Below are 12,407 nucleotides of genomic sequence, written 5' to 3'. Positions count from 1 at the left end.
GGTACATTCTGAGAAAAAAGGAATTGACTGGTGAGCTTGGGAACTCAAAAAGGCCTGGGCGTCCACGGATGACAACAGTGGTGGATGATACTTTCTTTGGTGAAGAAGAACCCGTTCACAACATCAACTGAAGTCCAGAACACTCTCAGTGAAGTAGGCGTATCTGTCTCTAAGTCAACAGTAAAGAGAAGACTCCATGAAAGTAAATACAAAGGGTTCACATCTAGATGCAAACCATTCATCAATTCCAAAAATAGACAGGCCAGAGTTAAATTTGCTGAAAAACACCTCATGAAGCCAGCTCAGTTCTGGAAAAGTATTCTATGGACAGATGAGACAAAGATCAACCTGTACCAGAATGATGGGAAGAAAAAAGTTTGGAGAAGAAAGGGATCGGCACATGATCCAAGGCACACCACATCCTCTGTAAAACATGGTGGAGGCAACGTGATGGCATGGGCATGCATGGCTTTCAATGGCACTGGGTCACTTGTGTTTATTGATGACATAACAGCAGACAAGAGTAGCCGGATGAATTCTGAAGTGTACCAGGATATACTTTCAGCCCAGATTCAGCCAAATGCCGCAAAGTTGATCGGACAGCGCTTCATAGTACAGATGGACAATGACCCCAAGCATACAGCCAAAGCTACCCAGGAGTTCATGAGTGCAAAAAAGTGGAACATTCTGCAATGGCCAAGTCAATCGCCAGATCTTAACCCAATTGAGCATGCATTTCACTTGCTCAAATCCAGACTTAAGACGGAAAGACCCACAAACAAGCAAGACCTGAAGGCTGCGGCTGTAAAGGCCTGGCAAAGCATTAAGAAGGAGGAAACCCAGCGTTTGGTGATGTCCATGGGTTCCAGACTTAAGGCAGTGATTGCCTCCAAAGGATTCGCAACAAAATATTGAAAATAAAAATATTTTGTTTGGGTTTGGTTTATTTGTCCAATTACTTTTGACCTCCTAAAATGTGGAGTGTTTGTAAAGAAATGTGTACAATTCCTACAATTTCTATCAGATATTTTTGTTCAAACCTTCAAATTAAACGTTACAATCTGCACTTGAATTCTGTTGTAGAGGTTTCATTTCAAATCCAATGTGGTGGCATGCAGAGCCCAACTCGCGAAAATTGTGTCACTGTCCAAATATTTCTGGACCTAACTGTATGTGTTTACAATTTTAAAATTTAAAATTAAAAGTTATATTTTACTTTTGGAGTGAAAAATCCCCCCTTTTTTATGTATTAAGTCAGCGGTCAATTCAACAATGTTGCTGATTTTTTTGGTACAAAAGCTACCTTCGGCGGACGTTCAGCTGTAGCACAACGCTTTGTACTGGTTTACTCTGGTTTATTTCAGTGGTCTTATTTTAATATTTTGGGCTCTGATCAACCACCATCCACTAAAAGATGAGATGTAGTTATTAAATCTCTAAATAGAGTTCTGTTTTATATACCTGAGTGTGGTTTTTCATTACATGGGTATACATGGGTTTCAATACATCAGTTATGGGTTTGTGGGGGCCCAGCAGTCTTACTTAGAGGAAGACAAGCCCTGGCAAAACCAGGTAGTCACAAACAGTTTACATCCTCCTTGTCACCATCTCAAACCCGCACTTAGGCATAACACACATCCATTAAACCCTAGCCACCCCCTCATGATAATAGGGACACACCAGTGGGTGGGATTAGGCGGATGAGAACGCCCACCTAGGGGTCCTGAGGTGTCAGGGGTGGGAAAACAGTTGAACTTTGACAGTTGAAGTGTGGAGAGCTGATAGCAGTGTAGTCAGGGGTCGTAGACCCTGGACTACCTGGCTAGGTGGCAGATGGTGAGCAGAGCCGCTGACGACGGAGACCTAAAGTGGACCGGGGCAGGGTTGTAGCCCGCCGGTACCGACAGCGGGAATCCGGTCCGGAGGCCGTGCACAGGCGGGGTGCCTGGACCCTAGGGCATGGAAGGTTGCAAGCCCCTCTCCAATTAACCAGCCGGGGACAAGCTTCCAGACTTTGTCCCATTAACTGCCCAGATAGAGCGAAACGGAAGCCTGACGCGGGGGACAGGGTGTCTGCCAAGAACCCACTGAAATCCCAAGGGTCAACTTTCGCGGGCCACAGCTCCCAACACAAATAGAACCGGGAGTGGACTTCTCCGTTCCATGCAAAGTTGTCCAAAAGAGAAGGAAACACAAAGTGAAGGAGGAAGGGATATCTGCTCATCAACCTGGGTGCGGGACCCGAATCCACCCTTCAAAGTCAGCCGGCCACTGGCAACTTGGTTTACTCCTGGACTTGTGTGAAATTATTGAACTGTGAGTACACCATTGTCCCCCGGTCCAGCGCGCCACCTCCAGCAGCCATCACTCCCGTGTTCGACCCTCGGGCCCCGGGTCTACACTTCCCCAACCTGTGGAGGGGATCCCATCATTATTAAGCCCTGGGCTGGGACCTTGCCACAGCCACCGCCTGCAGAAAATGTGGTCACAGCAGAGGGGGCCAGCCGTGTTGCTTCGGCTACTTTAACTGAGTGTGCAGTACCCATGGATATTTTGCATGCAAAACGCTTCAGTAGCATCGTATGCAAATTAGCCATGTGGTGGTGTTAGGGGCAATGGGGCAGAGCAGGGAGCGTCATCCAGCAGCTCAGCCTGATGAGGTCATTGCTGCGGGCAACACGGAGGTGGTAAGGATGCGGCAGCCAGCGGGAAATGGTAAGAGCTCCATGGAGGAGGTGAAGACAGGAACAGGACAATATCAGTGACCAATATTAATATTAATCATTAAGGTCAAAATTGACTTTGTTATTAAGGGGTCAAGGAAAAAAACAACCTATGTAATAGACAGAATTCAGTTATCTATGTTAACATCTTCACGACCAAAGACATACCTATATGTTCTTGTTTGTGTCCCTGACAGCGTGTAAACCTGCATTTTTCCCACACATGTCTGCTGATCTGATACAGTGACATGTGTAGCTAACAGGTGTGCATGGATCTCCATGGATCTCTCTGTTAACTAGTTAGATCGCGCTGTCAAACTCTGACACCAAAATTTAACGCGCCGGCGGGAATTGCGCCATTCCCTGCCGTGATCATGGGGTGTTGATGGGTTATCATGACAGCCGGGGATCAGCTGATGACCCCTGTCACTGTCATGATGAAGTTCCTGCGAGCGCTGGCAGAGTGCCCACACTCACAGATCAGCATTTCTGCTGTTCAGAGGGATGCTGAAGCACTGCTCTGATCTGCAGAAATGATCGGACAGTACAGACATAAATCTAGTAAAATCAATACAGTAGAAAAAAAGGTTTTTAAAAATATGAAAAAATGTTTTTTTAAAAAAACACAAAAGTTCAAATAAACCTCCTTTTGCTCCATTGAAAATAAAACAATAGCAAACAAAAAATACACACATTTGGTATCGCCAGGTTCAGAAATACCAGATCTATCAAAATATAAAATCAATTAATCTGATCGGTAAAGGACATAGCAAGAAAAAAAATAAAAACGCGAGAATTACGTTTTTTTGGCAATCAAAACATTGTATGTAAGCATAAAATGGAATAATTAAAAATGTCAGCTCAGGACGCAAAAAAAGAAGCCATCTCTGAGCCCCAGATCCAGAAAAATGAGAACGTTATCGGTGTCAGGAAAATGGCGACAAATGTGCAATTCTGTTTTTTGATAAATTTCTGATTTTTTTCAAACCCTTATATAAAAGTAAAATTATACATGTTTGGTATCTATGAACTCGTACTGACCTGGGGAATCATACTGACAGATCAGTTTTACCATATAGTGAATACAAAAAAACCCAAAACAAAGCAATCGTTGTATTGCACTCTTTTTGCAATTTCACTCCACTTGGAGTTTCTTTCCCCTTTTCCAGTACACCATATGGTAAAATGAATGATGTCATTCAAAAGTGCAACTTGTTCTACAGAAACAAGCCCAATATGGCAAGATTGGTGGAAAGATAAAAAAGTTATGGCTTTTGGAAGAGGAGGAAGAAAAAACGAAAAACGGAAACACGCCCGGGAGTGGAGGGGTTAAAGCCTTTTTAATTTCATCCTTGGAGTGACGGCATTTGGAAGTTGATGGAAGATTTATTGACTTTAAAAGCAACTTAAATACCAGAAGAAATAATGCATCAGACATGGCATCCTTCGTCGTCACAGGAGTACTTTTTCTCTCTTACTCACTCACACTATGAATAATTAAATACGCCGTTATATCCTCCCATCATCATTTCACCATGAAACAGGTCAGATAATGCACCAATAGTTTTCCATACACATAATGTTACGCTGCCGGAGCCGCCTGGGGAAAATTACTACAGTATATTGATGTCTGGATATTACTGGGTATCCTATTCATTATGTGTCTATATATTCCTGTGTTGCTCTGTAGGAAAATATAACAGTCCCATCAGTGCACACTGTAGATCTATCTGAGTCTTGGTCTTGAAGATGTAGCTGCTCTTCCCCAACATCCAGTTTGGTCCTCCATTGCTGGCAGACCTTGTAGTGTAGACTTCAGCATCGGCAAACTTCCGCCTGGCATCTTGGGTGCATCTGCTGCTTACTAAGTACCCACTATATCATGATGTCAAGATGGCTTACTAAGTGGCAATAGTGCCCAGAAAACACGGCAGAGGATAGCTGGGTAAGACATTAAAGGGGGCTTTACTCGCTAGCGATATCGCTGGTGAAAGCACCCGCCCGCGTCGGTTCTGCGTCATGGGCAAATCGCTGGCCGTGGTGCACAATATTGTTCGGAGCCGTCACACGAGACTTACCTGCCTAGCGACGTCACTGTGTCCGGCGAACCGCCTCCTTTCTAAGGGGGCGGTTTGTGCGGCGTCACAGTGACGTCACTAAGTGGCCGCCCAATAGAAGCGGAGGGACGGAGATGAGCGGGACGTAACATCCCGCCCACCTCCTTCCTTCCGCAGGTAAGCTGCAGTTCGTCGTTCCCGAGGTGTCACACGTAGCGATGTGTGCTGCCTCGGGAACGACGAACAACCTGCGTCCTCTACAATCAACGATTTTTTGAAAAGGAACGACGTGTCAACGATGGACGATAAGGTGAGTATTTTCCATCGTTAACGGTCGTTCCTTGCTGTCACACGCAATGACGTTGCTAACGATGCCGGATGTGCGTCACGGAATCCGTGACACCGGCGATATATCGTTAGATACGTCGTTGCGTGTAACGGGGCCTTAATACTGCACTGGTCTGGATGGCACTGAGGACCGAACTGGGGAGTTGGAATCTTTTTGCTGATCTCTAATGTATATGTAAGGAGAAGGATAAATAACAGTATAATGTCATGTGTAATTGTGATGGTGATGTGTAATGTGAGTTGTGATATGATGTAATGTAATGATTACTTGTATAATGTTGTACTCTGTACTGTGAGGGAGTTTGGCCCAACAGCAGACAGTAAGGGTAAGGCCCGTTTCACACGTCAGTGAAAAACACTGCCGTTTTTCACTGGCGTGTAAAACACGCACATGTCCCTCCGTGTGCCGTGAATTACGGCACACGTGGGTTGTCTAAGTGCAATCCGGGCTCCGTTCTCCGTGGCCCGTGATTGCACTTAGAAATCAACTCACCTGTGCCCGCTCCCGCTCTCCATGGTGCTGATCACTCCCGCGGTGCAGCATCCGGCCGGCGCTGACCCCGCAGCAGCTGCTTCCAGGTCGGCTGTGTCGTGCATCATGAATATGCGCGACAATAATGAGCCGGCTCAGAGGCAGCAGGGAGAACAGGCTAAAGAGAGCGCCGCTGAAGCCGGGTGAGTAAAAATGTTTTTTATTTTAAAAGCACGTTTTCTTCTGGCACGTGTTTCACGGACCACACCACTGCGTGGTCCGTGGGACATCAGTGATGCCAGAAAAAAATGGACATGTCTCCGTGCGGCAATCACGGACACGCGTGAACGCTGCACGGAGACATGGTCATTGAAACATCACTGACGTATGAGCAGACCCATTGATTATAATGGGTCTGCGTATGTCAGTGATTCTGGTACATTTAAAAAAAAGCATAAACGTACCAGAATCACTGACGTGTGAAACAGGCCTAAGAGAGAGTTAAGTGTGGAGATTAGCCCATAGTGGGAGGGGCTAGTGCAGAGGGATAGTGACTGTTTCTTGTCACAAAATCAGATGAGTCCTAGCGTGTGACAGAGACAGACCTTAGATCTGGGTAGTTTGCAGATCTGCAGGAGTTGGGTGTCCCTAATGATAGAGAGAAACCCCGAGAAAAGGATAGCAAGCTTCTGAGTAAAAAAGAACAGCGAGTCGATGACCAAGTTGAAGTGATGTATGGGAATCAGGTCAAAGGATTGACCAGAGGACTCTACTGTGAGTGTGATGCCCTGGCAAAACCAGGGAGTCACAGATGACTGTGCCCTCCACCAAGGGTACAGGAATCACCTCCTCCTTGGGATTTAACATCACACCTTCCCTCACAGGGTTACACCAAAGCCAACAAAACCCTAGTCACCCCCCCAGGGTAGGACAGCCACACCAGTGGGCGGGACCAGGCGGATAGAGAACGCCCACCTAGGGGTCTAGAGAACCAAGGGTGGGAAAAGAGTCAGAGAAGTGTTGGACGGGGAAAGGGACAGTCGTGTCGTGCTGAGCAGTCAGTGAAGTGTAGTCAGGGGTTGGAGCCTCTGGACTACAGCAGCACTTGCAAAGGGCTAGGTGGTAGACGGTGGTCAGTGTCTGACAGGAGAAGATGGCTGCCGGAGATCCGAGGTGGACCGGGACAGGGTAGGAGCCCGCCGGTACCGACACCGCAGAACCGACCCGGAAACTGTGCACAGACGGGGTACTTGGACCCTGAAGCCAGGACCGGAACCAACGGCCTAGCTAATTAACCAATTGAGGGCAGGATTATAGGTCCTGTCCCAACCAAAGTCCCAAAAGCAGACAACAGCCTACCGCGGGGGATAGGGCATCCGCCAGGGCCCGGTAGATGCCAAGGGCCAGTGTCAGCGGGCAAGGCTGCCACCTGTAGTTCTGGGAGCGGACTCTCGTGTTCTATACCGAGGAGTCTAAAGAGAACTAAAATAGTGCAGAGGAAAATGACACAGATCATCAACCAGGGTGTGGGACCAGCACACCCCTCCAAAAGGCTCCCGGCATCCGGCTTTGGTTTACAAAAGGACTCTGCGTTTATTGACTCCACACATCAGTACAGGCTCATCCAGCACCACGACAACTATGACTCCCCACATCAGTGCAACCTCATCCAGCACCAGGACAACCGAACTGTGAGTTTACTGTTCCCTGCAATCCCTCACAATACCCTTGGCCCCGGGACTACACCTCCCCTACCCGTGGAGGGGATCCCACCTTGCTGCCCCGCTCCATCAGCCCTGGGCACCCACGTACAAGGCAGCGGCGGTGCCACCATCTCATCACCGCAACCCACTGGTGGCATTGTCGCGTGCGGAGGGGACGCGCTCGCCACGCTCGGGTCCGGGGCTTCTGCTGCTGCTGCTCGGTGGCTCGAGCGGTGGGCCGGACCCGGGGACTCGAGCAGCGCTCCTCACCCGTGAGTGAAAAGGGATGGTTTGTTTGGGGAGAGAGTTCGTGACGCCACCCACGGGTCGTGGTGATTATTAGCACCACCGCTGCTGGTGACGGGGATCCCGGGAAGGATGGTAGACAGCAGCTAGGATGTTGTCCCCTCCGTGGGTAGGGGTTGGTGATCCCGGGGCCCGGTGGTGATACGGTGAGGCTGGATGGCTGGGGTGCAGGGTTGCAGAGGCAGCGCGGCGCGGTGCCGGATGGCACTGGTGTACTCACTCAGACAGTCAATGACAGAGTCTCTGGTAAACCAAACGGCCGAATGGACGGGTCCCGCAGCTGGCTGCAGTGTTGTTGTGCTCTCCCCGGACGGCTGATGGTGGCTGTCTTTCCCTGCACCTGTTAGAATGTTCTGACTCCTGTGGTTGCCCACCGGTAGTCTGCTCCCCGGCGTATAGGTGCTGTAGGAGCCCGTTTTGCCCGCAGGCGCTGGCCCTTGGATCTCTAGCCTATGACGGTGGCTGTATATCCTCACGGTGTGGACTGTTGCCTTCTGTCGGGTCTTGGTTGTTGTGAAACCCCTGGGGTTCCTGTCACACTCGGATTTGACTATTGTCGGCAGCTCCAAGCCTGGTCGGGGTCCGATGGCCCTGCCTGTGTGCTTAGCTTCACTCCGCTCCCCGGTTCGGTACCGGCGGGCCAACGCCCGACCCCGGTCCTACGGCTCTGCAGAGTTCCACTAACTCCTGCAGACGGCCACCACCATCTCCCAACCTTGCTGTCTGTGCCTGGGTTCCTACCCAGGCACACGCAGACGTTTTACTCCTCTCACTTTCACTTCCTAAACAAAAACTGTCTCTTTTCTTGCCTCCAGGCCTGTGAACTCCTCCGTGGGTGGGGCCAACTGCCTGGCTCCACCCCACCTGGTGTGGACATCAGACCCTGGAGGGAGGCAACAAGGGTTTTTGTCTGACTGGTGTAACTGTCTAGGGAAGGGGGTGTGTATGTTGTTATGTCTGTGACTACCTGGCTAGTCCAGGGCGTCACAGCATCACAGACAATCCCCTGTAAATATCCCCCTTTTTCACTCGTGGGTGACGGACGGCTGCACGAGCTCCGGATCTGGCAGCCACTCGAGCCACAGCGACCGCCCGGATCCGAGAGCCTCGACCAGCCCCCCGGTTGTGATCAGTCCCCCGCCCGCGACATGAGCATGAGCTGAGGATCATTCTGTTATGCCCATACTCCACTGGCGGCAATGCAGACACTCTTACCTTCCCAGCCGTTCAGCGGTGGCTGCCCCATTCTCAGTCCATGGTGCTGTTCCACAGTGCCCTGCACGCCGCACAGGCTTTCTGGGAATTTAGGCTAAGCCAAGCCCCTTTTCTTACAGCTCCGGTATGCCCTGAGCCGGAAGTCACCTCTCAGCCTGTTGAGAGACTGCAGGTATTTAAGGTTCCTTCCCTTAAGGGAAGTGCCTGAGCAACGAATTCCTAACATTGCTAGTTCTCAGGTCCCACTGTGCTGCTCCTGCTATCATTGTGCTGTATTCTGCTGCTGACTCGTATCTGTGTTTCAGTGCATTACCAGTGCGCTGCTGCAACCGTAAATACCAGCCGCTCACCATGATACATGCTGCCGCAAGTATCCATGTCAGCCTTTTACCCTGATATCCACTGCCGCAAGTATTATCTTTAACCACTGCTACCGCATCCATCCATTCATCCACACCGGCCGAGTCCACAACATTGGCTGCTGCTGCTACAACCAGAGACTATATTGTATCTGTGGCGCCAGCTGCTGAGGTACCATTGATTCCTTGGAGCTTTCCTCTAACGGCTGCTTACCTGCCTGTGTACCTATCACCTCCCCTGGTGGCGGTAGTGAAGACAAAGCAGCCGGTCCAATTTGCTCCTCCAGGCAAGTGATCGGTACCTTCGGTCCTGTGGACCCATTAATGCCACATAACCCATTCACAGTGATCTGATTCTCTCACACACAAGAATGAGATCACAGGTGAGAAAAAGTAGAAATTAGTTTCTCCATCTTCTCCATTGTCTGTCCCGTAAACCGGACATCTATGCGCAGTCCGATGTTTCACACTCATCCATAGACTTGTTTGAGTGCGTGTAATTTGATACACGCTGTCAATAGTAGCATGCTCAATGTTTTTAAAAAATTGTTTCATTAACAAACATTATAAAACTGGTACATATTGTCACAAATAATCAGAAAATCATGTCATGTTACAACGCTTTTGTAAAAAAACATACGGTATATCAATAAAGCATAAATCAGTAACAAAGAAATGTAGTTTGTGATGATTTCTCTAGCATAGATATTGTTATTACTAAAACCCATAAGGATGTAAAGACATGTCTCAAAGACATATATACATTATATCAACAATATGTGGTAAAAACTTAAACGGAACCTGTCAGGTCCTGTATACAGCCAGAACCACGAGCAGTTCTGAGTCAATAATGTCCCTGTCACACACAGAGATAAATCTGTGGCAGATCTGTGGTTGCAGTGAAATTGTGGACAATCAGTGCCAGGTTTGTGGCTGTGTACAAATGGAACAGTATGTCCATGATTTTACTGCAACCATAGATCTGCCAAAGATTTATCTCTGTGTGTGACGGGGCCTTATGTCTAATCCCTGCCTAACTATCCCAGGCTATAGTAGCATAGATGAAGAGATCTTTAGAAAAAGTATCTCTAAAGATCTTTTATCATGTGCTAATAAGGCCAGGGACTAGTCACAAGGGCATTAGTTCCCTTGGCTAGTCTTGGCTAGTTGACCCACTCAGCATGTAAGCACACCCTTGTGGGGGTGCTAACATGCTAATGAATGCGCAGCATCAGAGGCATGGTCGTTCTCACCTCTCTGCTGCCACCACAGCCAACGATGGGTTTCGGCTCAGTGCTCATGATCGAAAATCCCCGGACTCCGGTCATGTCCACTACACCAGATAGAAGCTGGAAGCTGGGACGTGTACACCCGGCTTCAAAGTGCGCATGACATTGATATTACCATACTTGGGGAATAGTGATCACAAAATAATAAGTTTTCATGTATTCTTTAGTAAGATGTCTAGTAGAGGGGCTACAAGGACACTAAACTTCAGGAAAGCAAATTTTAAACGGTTGAGAGATGATCTTAGTGCAATAAACTGGGATGATGTACTAAGTAATAAAAGTACACAAAGCAAATGGGAGACTTTTATGAGCATCCTGAATAGGGCTTGTGCAGAAAATATACCCTATGGGAACAAACATGCTAGAAATAGGAGGAAACCCCTATGGCTAAATAGAGCTGTAAGGGAAGCAATAAAAGAAAAACAGAAAGCCTTAAAAGAATTAAAGAGGGTAGGTAGTGATGAGGCATTATATAATTATAGAAAATTAAATAAAATATGTAAAAAGCAAATTAAGTTAGCTAAGTTTGAGACAGAGAGACTCATTGCGAGAGAAAGTAAAAATAATCCTAAAATATTCTTTAACTACATAAACAGTAAAAAACTGAAAAGCGATAGTGTTGGCCCCCTTAAAAATAGTCTTGGTGAAATGGTGGAAGGGGATGAGGGTAAAGCCAACCTGCTGAATGACTTTTTTTCTACGGTTTTTATACAAGAAAATGCCATGGCAGATGACATGACCAGTGATACCATAAATTCACCCTTGAATATTACCTGCTTAACCCAGCAGGAAGTACGCCGCCGCCTCGAAATCACTAAGGTTGACAAATCTCCGGGCCCGGATGGCATACACCCCAGAGTACTACAGGAATTGAGTTCTGTGATAGATAGACCATTATTTTTAATCTTCTCAGATTCCTTAATAACAGGGTCGGTACCGCAGGACTGGCGCATAGCAAATGTGGTGCCAATATTCAAAAAGGGGACAAAAACTGAGCCGGGAAATTATAGGCCGGTAAGTTTAACCTCTACGGTTGGTAAAATCCTTGAGGGTTTCTTGAGAGATGCCATACTGGAGTATCTCAAGAAAAATAACCTTATGACAGAGTATCAACATGGGTTTATGAGGGATCGATCCTGTCAAACAAATTTGATCAGCTTCTATGAAGAGGTAAGTTCAAGTCTGGACCAGGGAAATGCAGTGGATGTTGTGTATATGGACTTTTCAAAAGCTTTTGATATGGTGCCACACAAAAGGTTGGTACATAAAATGAGAATAATGGGGATAGGGGAAAATATGTGTAACTGGGTTAAAAACTGGCTCAGTGATAGGAAACAAAGGGTGGTTATTAATGGTACGTACTCGGACTGGGTCTCAGTTCAAAGTGGGGTACCACAGGGGTCAGTATTGGGCCCGCTTCTTTTCAACATATTTATAAATGACCTTGTTGGGGGCATGCGGAGTAGAATTTCAATATTTGCAGATGATACTAAACTCTGCAGGGTAATCAATACAGAGGAGGATAATTTTATATTACAGGGAGATTTATGTAAATTGGAGGATTGGGCTGAGAAGTGGCAATTGAAGTTTAATGTAGATAAATGTAAGGTCATGCACTTGGGCAGAGGAAATAACATTTATGATGATGTACTTAATTGTAGAATGCTGGGTAAAACAGACACAGAAAAAGACTTGGGTGTATGGGTGGATGGTAAACTTCACTTTAGTGGACAGTGTCAGGCAGCTGCTGCCAGGGCTAATAAAATAATGGGATGTATTAAAAGAGGTATAAGTGTTCATGAAAAAAATATAGTTCTACCTCTGTACAAGTCACTAGTGCGACCGAACTTAGAATACTGTGTACAATTCTGGTCACCGATATATAAGAAGGACATAGCTGAACTGGAGAGGGTGCAGAGAAGAGCGACCAAGATT

This window comes from Anomaloglossus baeobatrachus, chromosome 1 (assembly GCF_048569485.1).
Source record: "Anomaloglossus baeobatrachus isolate aAnoBae1 chromosome 1, aAnoBae1.hap1, whole genome shotgun sequence".
Classification (NCBI taxonomy): Eukaryota; Metazoa; Chordata; class Amphibia; order Anura; family Aromobatidae; genus Anomaloglossus; species Anomaloglossus baeobatrachus.
The sequence above is the reverse complement of the archived record's forward strand: the minus strand, read 5'-3'. Positions refer to the sequence as shown.